The sequence below is a fragment of the Centroberyx affinis genome, unplaced genomic scaffold, assembly GCF_046629955.1.
Source record: "Centroberyx affinis isolate AG114_WGS23_722 - 3 ecotype Tasmania unplaced genomic scaffold, CSIRO-AGI_Caff_v1 ptg001696l_1, whole genome shotgun sequence".
Classification (NCBI taxonomy): domain Eukaryota; kingdom Metazoa; phylum Chordata; class Actinopteri; order Beryciformes; family Berycidae; genus Centroberyx; species Centroberyx affinis.
Window position 1 is genome coordinate 485,054 of NW_027280112.1, and position 16,355 is coordinate 501,408.

General features: G+C 43.6%; 1 protein-coding gene and 1 pseudogene across 1 annotated transcript in view; both read right to left on the reverse strand.

The window, feature by feature from the left end:
• epb41l3b (erythrocyte membrane protein band 4.1-like 3b) overlaps positions 1 to 10,909 on the reverse strand; it is a 49,958-nt gene extending 39,049 nt beyond the window's left edge. The window contains exon 1 of the mRNA XM_071528672.1: positions 10,791 to 10,909. The gene's annotated coding sequence lies outside the window, so the exon portion shown is untranslated. The remainder of the gene's footprint in view (positions 1 to 10,790) is intronic.
• Positions 10,910 to 12,942: 2,033 nt separating this feature from the next.
• Positions 12,943 to 14,557, reverse strand: LOC139651641 (transmembrane protein 200C-like; annotated as a pseudogene).
• Between the last annotated feature and the right edge of the window lie 1,798 nt (positions 14,558 to 16,355).

Consider the following 16,355-nt stretch of genomic DNA (forward strand, 5'->3'; position numbering starts at 1 on the left):
TGCCGTGAAAATTCCTGTACGTTTACTCCACACCTCCACATCGCTGTGTGAGGAAGGTAGGACTGCTTAGAGGCAGGTGAGACCAAGCTGAGAGCAGTCTGATGGGTCTACATTCTTAGCTCTAAAGCCAAGGCAGTCAGGGCTATACAGCACAGACAGACCATCTAGCTGATTGTTTTCTCAACTGGACTGTCTTGATTGTCCACTTCATTATGCGAAAAGATCAGTGTGTCTTTGTTGTGGCCAGTAGCTTCAGGCCAGGGTTGGCTTCCCTGAAAGCCTGGCACAAACATCACCAGTGTGAGTGAAAGGGAAAACAATTCCTGAAACTCATCTTTGCTTTAGTCGGTTAACCGTCAATCCAGCTGTCCTGTTCCTACGACAAATAGATATGAGAACCCGCCTGTTGGTGTGAAAGATTAGTACTAAATCGTGGTAGCTAGATGAAGTGCTAATGCTTATGCACAGGCTGAGACGGCCATTTAATAGGGTGCAGATGGGATTAACCAATTTATGAGATTAGCTATAGGTAATCAGTAAATCAGCTGTGACTCGATTCCCACTAATGTCTGCCAGCCAGCATGATATTAAATGGCACTTCAACCTTGGGGTTTGTTGACCTCAGTTGGGACAACCAGCGCACCACGCTTGTTTTTTGAAACTGTAATAAACAATGTCTACTCACTGGAGAATACTGTTGCCTAGCACCATGCCCTAATGACAAAATAAAAAAATAAAAAAAAAATAAATAAAAAAAAAAATTCACTATTATATTCCTATAGGGGCCTATTCTACCCTCCAAAGACAAAGAGCAATCTCTGTTTGAGTGGTGAAACTGAGAAAAAGATACTTCAAAGTTGATATTCTCTCCTGGTAAAAGTATTACTGGTACAGAGGTGGATGGTATATCACTTAGTAGCATTCATATTAGTTGGTATGAAACCTAAACACTAGTATTGACCTTTGACATTTAAAACACTCAAAAAGTAGTTCCTGCATGGCAGGTTTGTCTGTAGTGCTCAATAGTGATTTTATAGTGACCTAATCATACTTTGTTTATCTCTATAATATTCCTAAAGGGATTTTATGCTTGCTGTGATATTTGTACAGTATCCTCCTAAAATATACTGTAGGATTATAATAGTTATTTTTCATAAGGGTGGTACAGAAAGACAAGTATCTCTCAGATTCCAGTCTAATGCAACCTCAAAAACAGATTCAAGAAAATCAAAGCTGTGACCAAAGACCATCAGTGAATAAACCATCAAAACATGCAAACAGGCCCATAATGTTGTTGCCTTTCAGTGCTACTGCAACAAGAGCTTACTATGCATCTTAATTAAATTGTCAAGTCAGGCACAGGCCATTACATTCCATAGCTAAAAGGATGTGAGGATGCTAAAAGAGGATACAGACCATGACATCCTGTCTCTAACCACGCCTACCGCACTGCAGATCAAAAACACCCAAATATGTCGTCTAAACGTCCAACAATGTAATATTTTTAATCCCTTAATTGGCTACAAATGTTACCGTGTGCAAGTGACTCAGCGTCGCCATTCATTGATTTGAAATGCCGCGATGAAATGCTGGAAAAAACATCTTTACCGTGTTGTTTTCCCGTGTTTTCGACCTTACACCTCGAAGTTACACCACGCTTCACCTTAAGCGGTTTAGATTTTTACAGTATTTGTCCAACCGTCGACTCATAAAATTAAAATAACGGCTGCAGCAGGGAGCCCATTCAGCAAAAAAAAAAAAAAAACATCGCTACGATGTTGCGCACTAAATGGTTACACTGCAGACACACAGAAGAATAAAAGGTTACGAGCAATATGTCAGAGACGTTTAGCCACGTCCACTCGACTTTTCCGCTTGACTGGATAAAGTAGAAGTGTATTTTAATGCCAATTATCTGTCATCGACCGCGGGTGTTGTGGTCAGACGACCCCAACATGACAAGCAAAGGAATAATACAGAGAATTGTACACAGCAGGCTACATGCATCTCTTATAAGATGTCCGCCGCGTAAGATTAGGAGAGAAATCCTGCAAAATGAAGCTTATTACCAGGTAAATCGTCCTCTTTCAGCTGAAAATGCGAGTTGCATTCGTAGTGGGCTTCTGTGTTTCCTGACAGCGGTGCTACACGGCTGTAGTTCCCCTCTCCACCAGCCTATCAAACTCCACTATGCAGTTGAGAGTAGAATTGTGGGATAGCAGGACAGCCAAGGCATTATTTTAGCAGACAACCCCCCCCCACCCACCAACCCACCCCGCCCCCGACACACACACACACACACACACACACACACACACACACACACACACACAAAAGTGCAATTAATGACACGAGGTTTGTTGTTGTGCTGGGGAAAGGCATTGTGGTGGCATGAACCATCTCCATTCACAGGGAAATGATCATCAAAACGTTAAATGAAACTGAACAATGATTATGATAAAAACACTAAAACACTAGAGCTATTATGACTGAATTTCAAACAGAGACCTCTCACAGACACACGGACCAATACACTGCACTCTTTCCTGTAACGTTTTGACCACAGCATTCCTGTCTGCATGCACCGACTCTGGAGCACTTATGTCTAATATTCTCCCCATATCATAAACACAGTCAAAAACACATGTGCACCAGCCTGCAGTGTGCACATGAACATACTGACACACACACACACACACACACACACATTGCTCTATACTCTAAAAGGTACAGTACATGTGGGCTTGCACACAAATACGCACATAAGAGCATGTTTTTAATTAGTGTCTGGGTTGCTCCCTCTAGGGATTTGTGGGTTTTGCCTCCCGCCTCCCAGTGGGAACTTGACCCTACTTTTCTGGCACAGCTCAGTCACCCGTTTGACTTTTATTCCATCTAATTGCTTTCTATTTACACTCTAGTTGTATATAAAGTGCACACATATGCAAATATAAAGCATGCACGTATCAGCACTATAGTGTTCTGAGTTCTTTGGCACAGTTGCACTTATATTCCCTAAATAGTGACATAGACATACCATGCATACTTTTCTGATAGTAGAAGGTGCGTCTAATAACATACTGTACAACTCTTACATCTTCATATTTACCTTTATGAACATCTTGAACATTATTACCATTCCATTCACCCTCAAGCTACCTGTAGCTTATAAAACAAGCTATATGACAACATGATCAAATGCTTTACATTTCAGGAACGTACTTCACATTCCAATCCAGAGTGATTTACTATAAGCGCAACAGTGGAATAAGTTTAAAATCCTAAAACATTGCCTTTGCGAGCAACCAGCAGGAAGGAGAGCGAGTTTCAGAGCCACAACACCCTGACAATAGATGTAACAAAATATTCCTGTGAGCCTGGATGCTAGGGGAAGAAATAAGAGAAACAATAGCTGAGGAAAGCGGTAGAAAGGATTGTTTTTGGCACATTGATCGCAGGAATGAGGTATTGCTGTGTCATCGTGAGCCTAATGCAATATATTTCCGTAAACCTATAGGTCTAAGGTCATGTTTTTCCTTCAGTAACAAGAAGCAGCCTCACTTATTAAACCCCAGTAAACCCATTTACTACTAATAATTCTTGCATTTTCCTAAGCATATCATACTTTCACTTCATCCTTGATTTCTGTATTTTTTTAAAGCACAAACATTATTTTGCTGAGAAACCTTGCTTAGGTACCCAGTGCAAATTGACATGTACCACACCAAGGCTCACAAGACACACAAGAGCATCCCTAACAAATAACCGGGATTAAGATGTCTGTCCTCTGTGCAGCCAAACAATAGTTAGCTCCATTTAGACCAGGTGGAGTCTGGCATAGTGCTGTCATGACCCTACTGACTCGTCTCAGACATTGCTCACCAGGGCCTGTCTGGCCAGTGGGCGGTGAATGTGTGCCTGCAATGCAATAAACAAGCTTTAAGTGGACATGAGGGGTTAGATACTATCCAGTCTCCAAAGGAAAAATCCATGCTAAAATACGGTTAAAAATAGCTATTTGTGATGTATCTTGCATTTCTGGGTCCATTTTGTTGTTTGGTGGTGTATTTTTCTTATTCCTGCAGATAACTGGCCAAACATGGACGTCATGTTGAGATATTTCCAGGCAGATTTCTCCACCGACAGTCAATAGACCAGAATGCAATGCAGCCACAAGACATGTTGTGTTTTGAGTAAGGAGTGTGACTTTCACTTTTTCTCCACCGACAAAACTCTCACTTTTGCTATCGCTATCACTGTTGCTCTCTCCACCCACGCGTATAACCAACAGCTGAATGCAACAAGCTCAGGCACTTTCTCTGGGGGTTGTCGAAAGGCATTCTGGGAAATGTAGGAAATCACTAACTGAAGTAGAAGTGGATGAGGCAGGTTGAGGGAAAGCAGATACACCAAAAAAAAAAAGCAAATTACATCACTTACATCTCGCACGAAATAACTCCTGGAACACATTGAACATCACAGATTGATGATATCTAATAGTGTAATCTGAGTATCTGAAGGTGGAATTTTCCATTAAGATACCATAAGTCTCTTTGTGCAGGTTAGTGTAGTTCACAATGCTGACATAACGAGGTGTAGTGGGGTCACAGTAGGATAGCGGTTAAAAACATGCAGGGCAGTTTGAAGTCGACACTTGACATGCTTGATGTAGTATGTTGATTAGGCTGGGGGCCACTGTTTGAATCCAGTGAATCAAGTTTTGAAAATCAGATTAAATTCCTACACGTTATGAGGTAGATTGGATACTGTACATGAACATGTTGTGTAAAAGTATCTTCGTCTCCTTTTACGTCTAAACTAGAAACGAGGAATGGATCACTGAACTTTGAATCAATCACCACTGAGATAGAAGCTATATGTAAAAACCGGGTCCATGAAACATCTGCTCTTGATAATCTGTCCCATAGGCCACAATAAAATGATAGCTAGGCTTAAAGCTGCCATATGTACTGAGAAAACCACTTCTCTCACCCAGTTAGAAAAAGTATTTTGGTGTGCAGAACCAATGGAACATGGCAGTCAAAGCAGAAAAAAAAAATCTGCACTTGAAAAATGTTAAGGCTTACAACTTCAATTCTATTTTTAATTCTTTTGATCACTGCAGAATATAAAACAGATTACCACTTTAAGGAAATGTTTACAAGACTGAAATATCAGGCCAAAAATTCTATACAGACAGTTTTTAAAATGCACTGTCTGATTTGCGGTTGAAATGTTTTAATTTCAACACAGCAACAAATGAATTGCAACGATGAATTACTAGCTTGTTATTTTCACAGAGCAGCATATTTATGGCCGCTTCTTAGTAGTCCTGCCATTTGGGAAATCTGAGGCTGTGAGTTTCTATTAATCCTCCGTCTCTGTATGTATAGTGACTAGCAGATAAGTGTAGATACCGTGAAGACAGATGTGTGACTCCTCAGAGCCTCTGGAACAAGCCTTGGTCAGCAGAATGATTAATACCAACCCAGACAGACAACATGTGATCTCTGGACTCTACTTGGTCTATGTGGCTGCTTGACTCGTCACTTTTTCTGCTGTGTACAGACACTTAGTTCCTGTGCAGGGGCTCATCTGCTCTGACTGGTAATAACGCGTAACCTTGAACTTAGTTTAACCCTAAGACCCTGACTCCTCTGTCTTTTCTCACAAACCTAATGGGCATTAACATAATTAGACAAGATAAAGCTGTGTTTTCCTTCTCAAACAACAAAAACTAGATACTGCCACTGTGACATGAAGAGCGCTAACCCCTATTGGGTGTTTTATTGTTTTGTTTGTGGGTCTTTTATTTTACTTGATTTCAAACTTTACGTAAGAAGAAAGCTACGATAAATTAGTCACACTTAATGAGATTCTCTCGTGGACATAATTAATTCATTTCAAATCAATAGTTTCTTTGAAGGTCATTTTGAATGCCCAAGCTTTGGAATAAACAAGATTTGCCTCAAATTTCCATCGGCAGGTCCTGCCCCTCATGGATCTTTGTGTATACGCCCCTAAATGATGCACTCAATCCCCTGAAAATCCCTGAATTAGGACTTTAAATGCCTCCAACATTACCATTACACAGAAAATGACAAGACCAGCTGATGTACAGTGCACCGCAAGGGCCTTATTCCAAAAAACTCATTAAAACATGTAAAAACCACTCTCTAAAATCAGTAACCTTATGAACATCATTACAGCAATCCAATTTCCAGTGCTGCGGTCAGAACAAGCAAGCTGGCACTTCATCAATACATAATTACATTGAAGCATGTCCCTTACAATACATGGCAAATCACCCATGTGATCCAATTAAAAACACAGGTCCGGGCCCGCATTCCTGCCCATCCCTGGGGCCTGGTAGGAAATAATTGCTGGTCCAAAAGAAGCCATGCTCAAAAACAGCATCAAATTTCCACTTTGTCTTTTGATTAGCGGATACAGAGTGACCATAATCACTTAATTCACCAGGCTCTCCTTCCACTGGATGACGTACGCTGCATTTATGCAGACTTCTGCTGTTTGTTGCGGTTAATCAATTCAGGAAGTGATTTTTGTCCAAAATTCAAAAAAGCTGGAAATGTTTCAATCTAAAATATTCTATGAAGACACTATTGAGAATGAAGACCTTATCCTCATCATGCTAATTGTACTTGCAATTTATGTTCTGAACTGAGTGAACTTAAAGCAAATCGGCCCCAATTCTAGTTTGTCTCTTCACCCCTGCCAAAGCTGCTTTCCCCTGCTGGCTGGCTCCACTCAGTTGTAAACGACTTGACTCCTAGAGGGCTACAGTTCAGCAAGCACATATGCCAAATTAGAGTCTGATTTTGACACATCGAACTGGGCCAAAGTTCCCAAATCAGCCCCCTACCTTGAGCACACACTCATCACAATGCCCCTCCTACTGGGAACCAGAGCTTAAAGCCAGGCTTTCAACTCTCCCTATCATGTAAAGCCATTAGTGTTACACAGATTGTTGAATGATCTGGATATGCATGCATGAAAAAGGGTATTTAGTAAGATGGTGAGGAGCACTCCCTTCTTTCTTTTTTTGCATGAAGCACATCTTATCTTGAGGAATCATAAATGCTGTCAGTATTTCTAACCTTTGGAAAGCGGTAGGCTAATGATTGTGCCCTTCAAGTGATTGCAGAGGAGGCATTTTTAGACCAAGGGAGGGGCAGCACATGTGCAGTGGCTGGAAAAAGCTACAGTATTTTGAACTACCCTTTCCTTTCCATGGCAGAGCTTGCTGCTGAAATCAGTGCTTCGGCTCAGTAGAATATTCTAACATTCAGTATCCTGCCCCTGGTATTTGTGGTGATGTCACTCACTTGCTTTCATTTTGAAAACGCAGTCCAGGATATTTTCTGTGGTTTATGCCTGTTTGCAGCTAAGAGTCACAAAAAAGCCTGATTGAAGACATTGGTTTGCTTTTGTTGCTATGGAGAGCAACAAATTTGCTTTATAAAAAAAAATATGGTAGGAATAAATGTTGATTTGAGCACATGAACCCAAATCAACACACTGTTTATGTATGTTAAAAAAGTAAATGTTCTTCCAAAGTGAAATATTGCTTTAATCTACAGTATGTGAGCCTCTTTTCTGTCTTCTGAGCCTGTCTTTTCTGTCCCATGTTCAGTTAACAATCAAAAGAGAAGAAGGAACATATCTGATAGGATTAACTTAAACAGGAACAAGGCAGCCCAGCGCTTGTCCACAGCAATGCTCTAAAGAAACAAACTGAGAGAAGTCCAACAAGCGTCTTGCCAGGAAACAGAAGTGTCTGCACAATAGCACACTTGAAGAGGACTTCAAAGAAAGCCCGGGCCGAGGCTGACCCCCCGACTCTCCACTATAAATACCCTGCGATGGTGGAGGTGCCATCTCAGTCAGCTGCAGCTTTATAAGGCAAAGACAACCTCATACCTCGCTCTCAAGTGATCAGGCAATGTGGGGAGATAACAAGACTCCCAACAAGCTTATCTCTCCGCTCACCGAGATTGAGTCATACGCGTTATCTCTTCCAGCCCCCGAGGCTTTGGTGAACGTACGCAGCGTTGCGCTCACGTGTGTGTCGAGTCCAAACCCAACTAAACCCACCGCAAACAACTGCTCACCTGGCAGAGAGAGAGAGAGAGAGAGAGAGAGAGAGAGAGCTGGGCCAGAGGACAAAGAGCGGGTGTTGACGCTGATGCTTATAACGCCTAAGCAATTACAACAATGAGTGAGCAGGCAGGGATTCAGTGTCTTCCTTCAGGACATTTTGAGAGGATTAACTGACTTTTGATGGACACATTGGGTCACGTTGCTGTGATCGAACCTGTGAACTTCTGGTTACAAGACGGTTTCGCCTAGCGCTACTCCACCCTGTTGCTGTGTTTAAAATCACAAGGAAGCGGCATTTCGATAGTGTCTTGCCTCCATAATTTGACGTATTTCTGGGGGAGGGACTGTTCAAAAGTTCAAAAATTCTTTGCGCATAATCTATCAAAATGAGGCAATTCCTGCCACAGGGACACAACCATGGTGTCTTAGGAAAAGGAAGCAGTGGTGCAAAAATCCTCCGCCACACCATGTTGCCACTTGCATGATGGGAGGGGCGGAGCTGGGTGCGATTGTTCAAAAATCTGTGATAGTATTATTAGTTGGAATTTTTATGTTTGCCTTTACTGGTATGCCATGAAGTAACCACTAAATATATGCTGCTGTCCAGGAGGTAAAAAGTAATGAGATTTTCATGTAAAAAATATGAGAATAATAATAGCTAAAGTGCAAAAGTAATTTTAAGTTGATTGTGACCTTAATCATGTCCCCATCATCTTGGTTGTATTACTGTAGGAAGGCTGTAGGTGGGGTATATTGTGATATCCCAACACTTGGCTCTGCCCTCTTTTCCCAAGAATGTCTAGATGATTCTTCACCCCAACCTTTGCATTTCTTATCGCTAAGTCACGATAATGGCAGAGATTTGCGGACTATTTCATTTAACCTTTAACCCCTCTCTCTGACTCTCACACACATGGCTCTTCCACGTCCTTCATTCTGTCGCACACTGTGACGCTTCATCATGTGCAAACAGCACCAGGGGAAAATAATGGCTTCTCTTTCTTGCAGTACTATGAAATGCGATTGATCATGAACTGAACTGAGAGTACTATTGAGTCAGATTCCTTAGATAAATAGTCATGGATAGATACTCTATAGCACTAGCAGCATTACATCACAACAACAACAGGAGGTAATCTTTCCTCGTCTGCACCGGCTCTAAAAGCCTTTAAGAGGTACTGCACTCAGTTTGTGTTTATTACCTCTGATAGTCTGGGACAAGTTAATCAATATTTGTGAACATGAGCAACTCTTTCCTTAAGCCATAAGCCACAGAAATAACACTCAATCTTGTGATGTCATCAGGTATAAAGTCCAGAGGTGCTCCTTGATGAATGAGTGGGGAAGATGGTAAAAGTGTATAAAACCTCTTGCACTTTAGGTCCCCAAAATCAGTTTCCCATTCATAATGCCTGTAACGCATCTCCAGACTTTATACCTGATGACATCACTTTTTTATTCTTATGCTGTGTTCCAGTCAAAATTGGAAGTCGGAAATTCCCAGCTGGTAGGTCGTAATTACAACCTCTGTGCGTTCCAGTGGTCCGGCTTGGAAAAAACCTGGAAGTCTTTTATTACTGGTATTCAAGATTTTGTTCCTGGCTTTCAATATCAACAACTGCAAATCATGGGCCATGGACATGGAATGTTCTCCCGTGCGTTGTTTGTATATATATGGTATGACAGAATTAACATACTAAAAGTAACACAGTGGCAGTGACTACGAGATTCCAGTGCGGCCAATATTTGCGCTTGCCCATTCATGAACACCTACACAGGTATGTGAGCTGACAAAATCACAATGTCAGGAGTGTGCGGGCCTCTGCTGACCAATGAACGTGACGTCCCACAGACTTTGCCCGGTCTTATCTTCCTAGTCCTGAACATTCAACTTCATCAGTCAGCCTCATAAACCCATTAAAAACTACTGAACAGTAAGAGGGTCGATGTGGCACTATAAAAAGAAGTGGCTGATCCCTAAGATTAAAACCCCTAAAAGAGTAAATGCTAAGGAAAACTTAATTACAGCCATTAGGATCTTGGTACATTAGAATTACAACAGTGGTCACCTTTATTCTAAATGTGTTGAGAGTGCATGAAGGAGAATAATAAACCACACAGTTCTTCATTCATTGATCCCTTGACATATTTTTTTGGAGAATATAAGAGGAAACACATGCTGTGAGAACTTCCCCTTTCCGAACTGTCTGCCTCTGCCCAGTAAACTTTTGATCAGGTGTGTGTGTGCGTGTGTGTGCGTCAAGGAAAACAAGATGTGCTTGATCAGCAGTTTGGAGAACAGAAGTGCTCAAAGTGAGGGAACTGCTTAAGAAAAGTGCTGATATGGACATGCCACAATCACAGCACACAATCAGCACCTTAAAGACCATCAGACCAAATGTCACAGAAACATTTGCAAAGGTTACTGGAGGCCTTTGTCTGTGGCTAGATCTGATTTAGTAGTTTTTAACACTAGAAAAAATGACAAGCAGACAGCTGATTTAAAATATTTCAGCTTTCAAAATGTCCCTCCATTACTTTTGCTACACTAACTTTCTGTACAAACCAGTATTGTGAGATTGTGAGAAGGAAATAATAATGAAATTGACACTGGCCCTTCTAGTGTTAGCTGAAAAAGCTGTAATCATCATCATATTAAATATCTTTACTGTTGTCGACACCAGACATGTCCCTAACCACTGTCTGTGCACTGTCTCTATTTTACTTCCTCCTTTCGAAAATTAATTCCCGGTACTCACCATTTCAAGTCCCAAGTCAAGAGAGGAGCAGGTCCCGATGTGTTGGAGAGGCCAAACAGAATATGACAAGACAGAAAATGAAACAAAGGAATAAAATGAGTCATTGGATACAACTTGTTTCATTTTCCTCAAAATGAACCTCTGTAAATGTGAACAACCCCTTACAGTACGGGTAATATTGCCTAAATTATGCAAAACGCACTTCATTCATTGAGGCTGTCCAGTAGTATTGAGCTGTAGTGTGCAACTACTGCGCAACTGTAGCACAATATCAGTGTGTTGCGATCCTGAGGAGCAGTTGAGCGCACAAACAACATTACAGGCTACTTTACCTGACTCTTTTGAGAGGGGAGAAGTCCCGGAACAAACCCCCAAAACACAGCAGATGTGACCGGTGTGTGTCCCAGAGGAGCAGGAGTCCCGACAGACGGGTCGTCCGGGCAGAAAGGACCTGACACCTGTGAGCGTCTCCCTTGGCAAACCTTCCCAGGGCGGCAGCTTCACACAGGACCGAGCTAACCCCGCCCCTCCGGCTTCAAAAAACGGCCCCATTCCCACAGAACGGCACGCCCACAGAAAAGGAACCTCACCAGCTTAATCACACCGCCCCCTAATGGTCGTTCATACAGGAAAAAAGGAGGTATGTAGTATGACCACTAGATGGCCATATTAGTCTAGTCCAGGATGTTTCCCTCATTAAGACCCCTGTTTGATTGGTCTGCAACACAATCAGCCCAATATATTTTTTTCCCCCATGTTACATATGACTCTTTACAGAATTATATAACTGCCTCTACTGTGGATGGGGTGATAACAACAGTGAAAGGGAAACATCTGATCATAACAGTAGTTTCTCTCATTGTATTCATTTCAAGGTTTGAAATAAAAGTGAAACTCAACTATTCCTCAATTTTTTTGGGGGCCCTCTTGGACCGTCTCAAGGCTCCTTGCTGGTCCCTGCAACCCACTTAGATAACCATTAGTCTAGGTAGAGAGCCATGCACAAAATATCTGCAATACTGTGAAGATAAATATGTAAAAATGTGGTTTCCTATGCATGGGAAGCAGATAATAGAAATCAGCAGACGAGCCAATACAAATTCACCTTTTCAGTAGCGCCAGCAATTAATAAAGATGCTTGAAAAGGTCACTTGGCTTTTATAGGGTACTGGTCTCAGTTCAGTGAACACAGATAATGTAATATCAATATGAGTGTAATCCTTCTCAGCTCTGAAAGGTGCTGACAAAGTGCAGGAAAACATTATCCGTAAAAACTGTAGACTTAATCACTCATAGGCCAGCTTCTTTCAGTTATTTATCTTTTTAATTTTTCAGAATGCAAGTAAAACCAGTCGGAGCGAACAAGGCGTTCCGCGTTGCTGCCGATAATATCATATCACACAATGACACCTATTAGAGTCAACAGAGGTGTTACAGTCAAGTTTATTCAACCATGAATTTTCATTTAAACAAGTGTGCACATAGGGAAGACCTCACCCAGAAGGTCCCAATCCTAAACCAAACGTCTACCTGAGATTCAATTCAGTTCACCTATTCACGTGGTATTCACATAACAATGTATAGAAACAAATCTAAACTATTATGTTTGCTGCGGCATATATTTATGCTACAGTACACCATGTCGTACAGTAGTAAGTTTTCAGTGACTGTTTTTTGGCAATTCTACAGCTACAGTTTCTGCAGTTGCCCTACTGTTATACAAAGGAAAAGTTAAAACTCCTCTTTGTTTTTAATGCTAGGATTTTTTTTTTTTTTTTTTTTACAAATCATTACTAAATCTCCATACAAGTCTGTAGTATTGCTCTTGCTACATTGAAAAAATAGAAAAGTTACATCTGAATATTGAGCTGTGGATGTGGTATTTATAAAGAGTCTTGCTCTTGAGTGTTCATGGCTATGTTTCAATAGTCCTTAGCTGCTTTCCTTCCGTGTTTCCTTTCCTCGGTCAGTCTCACATCAGCAGCAACCAGAGAAGGAAGGTATGAAGCAAGGAAAAACAAGACATCAAAGAGTTTCAGAGGCTCATCAGCATAAAATCAGTCTAGGATTCTACAGAGGTGCTGGGTGTCACCAGGTCTTCCTCTCCCTGAGCTTCTTCTTCTGCTGCTGCTGCTGCTGCTGCTGCTACTTCCTGGTCGGTGGCCAATAAGGAAGTGTCCGTGTCGGGGGCTTCGAAGGACTCGCCCCCCAGGTCCAGTCAGTTTGATGTAGCCCTTACTGTTGGAGCGCTCCAGACGGGGGCAGCTGAAGCGCCTGGCTCTGTCGCCTTGACGACACGCAGACACAGACAGGCTGCAGCGGCGCGCGGACCTGGGCTGATCCGTGAGGGAGTTGAGTGACAGCCGTGAACCCATCGCCCGGGCGACAGGTGACGGGGGGAACAGCTGCATCTGGGTCCACTGGTGCTGGGGCTGAGGCTGAGGCTGCGGCGCCCCCTGCTGGTCACCTGCGTCTGCGGGTGCTGCCTCATGGCTCTGCTGGGGCGGGAGGGAGTCGGTCGTCGTGGCGTCCGTCCCTTTGGCGTCTGTCCCTTTGGCGTCCGGCTCCCCGCTGTCCGCCTGCACATCCTCAGTGCCGTTTTCACCAGCGGCCTCGCTGACGACCCCTTCCTCTGAGCGTCCCTCTGCGTCCGCTCTGTCAGACTCCTCCACCTCACAGTTATTCAGTTTGATGACAGGTAAGGTGAAAGCGTTGACGGACGAGGTGACGATGGAGGTGGTCTCCCACTGTCGGGGCTGTGGGGTCTGCTCGCTGCTATTGCTGTAGTCTCTGTAGATGCTGTAGACAGTTTCTGTGAAGGACTGGACGTCTCTGGACCAGCTGCGCGGCCTGCTGGCCAGCGACGGGCGTCTGAACAGCTCATCACCGCCTGACTCCCCCTGGAAAACGATTCCAGTGGAGGGCCAGGAGCTGCGAGAGAGCATTCCGCTAGCGTTGTACGGGCCGGACGGGCCGGACAGGCCGGACGGGCCGGACGGGCCCTCGGCGCTCCTCGACTGAGTGTAGTTCACCAGGCCGTTGAGGGGCGAGTACTCCTTTGACCGTATGCTGTGTAGATCGATAACCGTGGAGTAGATATCCCTCAGGTTGATGATTTTGGTTTTCTTGTCTCGGTTTTCATGCAGGACCGCGTTGGCACAAATGAAGAGGAAGATGCCGATTCCCATCACCAGCGGGCCGAAGACTTTCAGATTGTCTGAGTACAGGTACGTGTCCAGGAAGTCGCAGAGGAAGCCGCAGGAAGGGGAGGGGTCAGGGGTGCTGCTGTTAGCATGGCTCTGGTTAAATAAGTTTGCCTGGTTGGAGCGAGACTTATTACTGGTCAAGTTAGGGGAAAGGGTTACTTTTGGACTTTTGGAGTAGCTCATCCTGTCGGCTCGGTGTGCTCCGGTTCTGCGGCGCTCCTGGTACTCCTGTTGGTTCTGGCTGGGCCAGTAGCCCAGAACGGCCATGGAAATTCCCACCATGAGAACCACTACTCCAACAGCGGCCACCATGCCGGCTGGGGAACACAGATTGAGCTTCCCCTTCACCACCACCACGTCGTTCTTCTTCTTTTTCTTGGCTTTCCGCTTCCTCTTGTTTTCCGCTCGGTTTTTGGAGCGGAGCGAGTCCTGGCGCCTGTTCATGCGCAGCAGGCCACCTGTGGCTATCATGGCGGCGATTGGACAGCAGGCTTGTCACTCAACCTGGCAGAACAAAAACCAGAACAGAGAGGGCATTAGGAATAAGAGAGCAGAAGGTTTGGAGATTTAGAATAGCCACATAGAAAATACATTCACATCACCGAGAGATTATATATGAAATCCAGGAACATCAGACGCACACCAGAGATTATGCGGTATGTTTTTAGGTGTAGAGTAATACACTGTGTATTGTGCAGTATCAGCTAAAGGCAGACACATTATTAGTCATCATGTAGACGCTAATCCAACAGATAACATCCATCTGCTGCTGTTGGATCTATAAATACTATGATGTAAGCGAAACAGAGACAAATACCTAAGTTGACAGTCGAGAACAAGGAGTGCTATTTATCTACATTCAGCCGTGCCGGTGCGATATCAGCCTATGAAAATGTAATGTGTCCAGACAGCAGGCCAGCAGGCATGTTCTCTCCACCTCGCTCGCCCTCCCTCTCTCCTCCTCTCTCTCTCTCTCTCTCTCTCTCTCTCTCTCTCTTTTCTTTCTCCCACCAATCTCTCCCACCTCCATTCTTCCTCCTCCTCTCTCCCCAAATCCATTTCAACACAAACCACCGCAACTCTTTAAAAGATGACCGTATCTTTTGCATACAGCAGATAAAAATAGGCAAACACAAGCTATTGGTCCAGTTGTTTACACACCACAGCCTCTGCTGCATGGGAGGTGTTTGCGTTTGTTTTCGGTTCTCTGATTATGCCAGCACAGGCCATCGCTGCATGATGGTTTCTGTGGTCCAAAGGGCATGGAAGCCACCAACACCTATCATGATTATAGGCGTCTGCTGATGAGCTTCAACCACATGGGCTGAATATTAATGTGAGGATAAGGCTTAATTAGACTCGTGCATTCCCCCTTGAATCTGCTGGTAGCTAGGTATTTAATTTGACTAATCACGCCTAATTATGTATGACTTAGGGCTTAGATTCATGAATAACTTATTCCACAAATTATTTTCAGAGCAACAATTAGGAAGACGTTTTCAAAGGTTGCTTTTGCACATCAGTGTTGATCTTACAGCCTATAATAAAATAATGATGAAGGCGCTTGCAAATCCTTTCATGATGAAGTTATTACAAGCAATTCCCACAGCGAGCAGAGCACAGAGCACCGCACCTGAGCTTCAGCAAACAACACATCGGTGCTCAGTTGCTTTTTATAGCGATTTTCCCTGAATATCACATCCAATAAGCACTCAGAAGCCTCCTGGGCAGGAGCAAGTCAACCTGCACTAAAAGTGATAAAGCGTGGGCGGACTATGTTTAGGGCAGAGAGGCAGCTGATGTGGAGCAGAAGTGGGTGTGGGCAGCTCGGGTTTTGTCTCTGTCCGCGGTGCTGAACGCAGGCTGCCAACTCGTCGCTTTGCCTCAAACCATCTCAGGTCTAAAAGCTGCTCGTCTGGCAGGAGAGAGCATATAGTTAACGCTTCGTCCGACATGCGGGGGCGAATATTTTCGTGCAATGTTGCATGAGTAATCGACTGTTGATATTACCACGCATCTGTTTCCCTTCTGTTGGAAAGGCTGTGAAGCAAATATGAGCTGCTGTTAAGCTGGGGGTGTCCTGAAAATGTCCAGAGCCACAGCGAGGCATCTGTCTCCAATACAAAACCACAACACAGTATATCTGGGCTCAGTGGGTACAGACAGATGACAAACATACACAGCTCCTCCACGGCCTGACGAAGCCCATGCTTTCATAACTAACACCTACAACTCAAAGCTGTGTGGCTGTAAAGCTACTACTGTATAT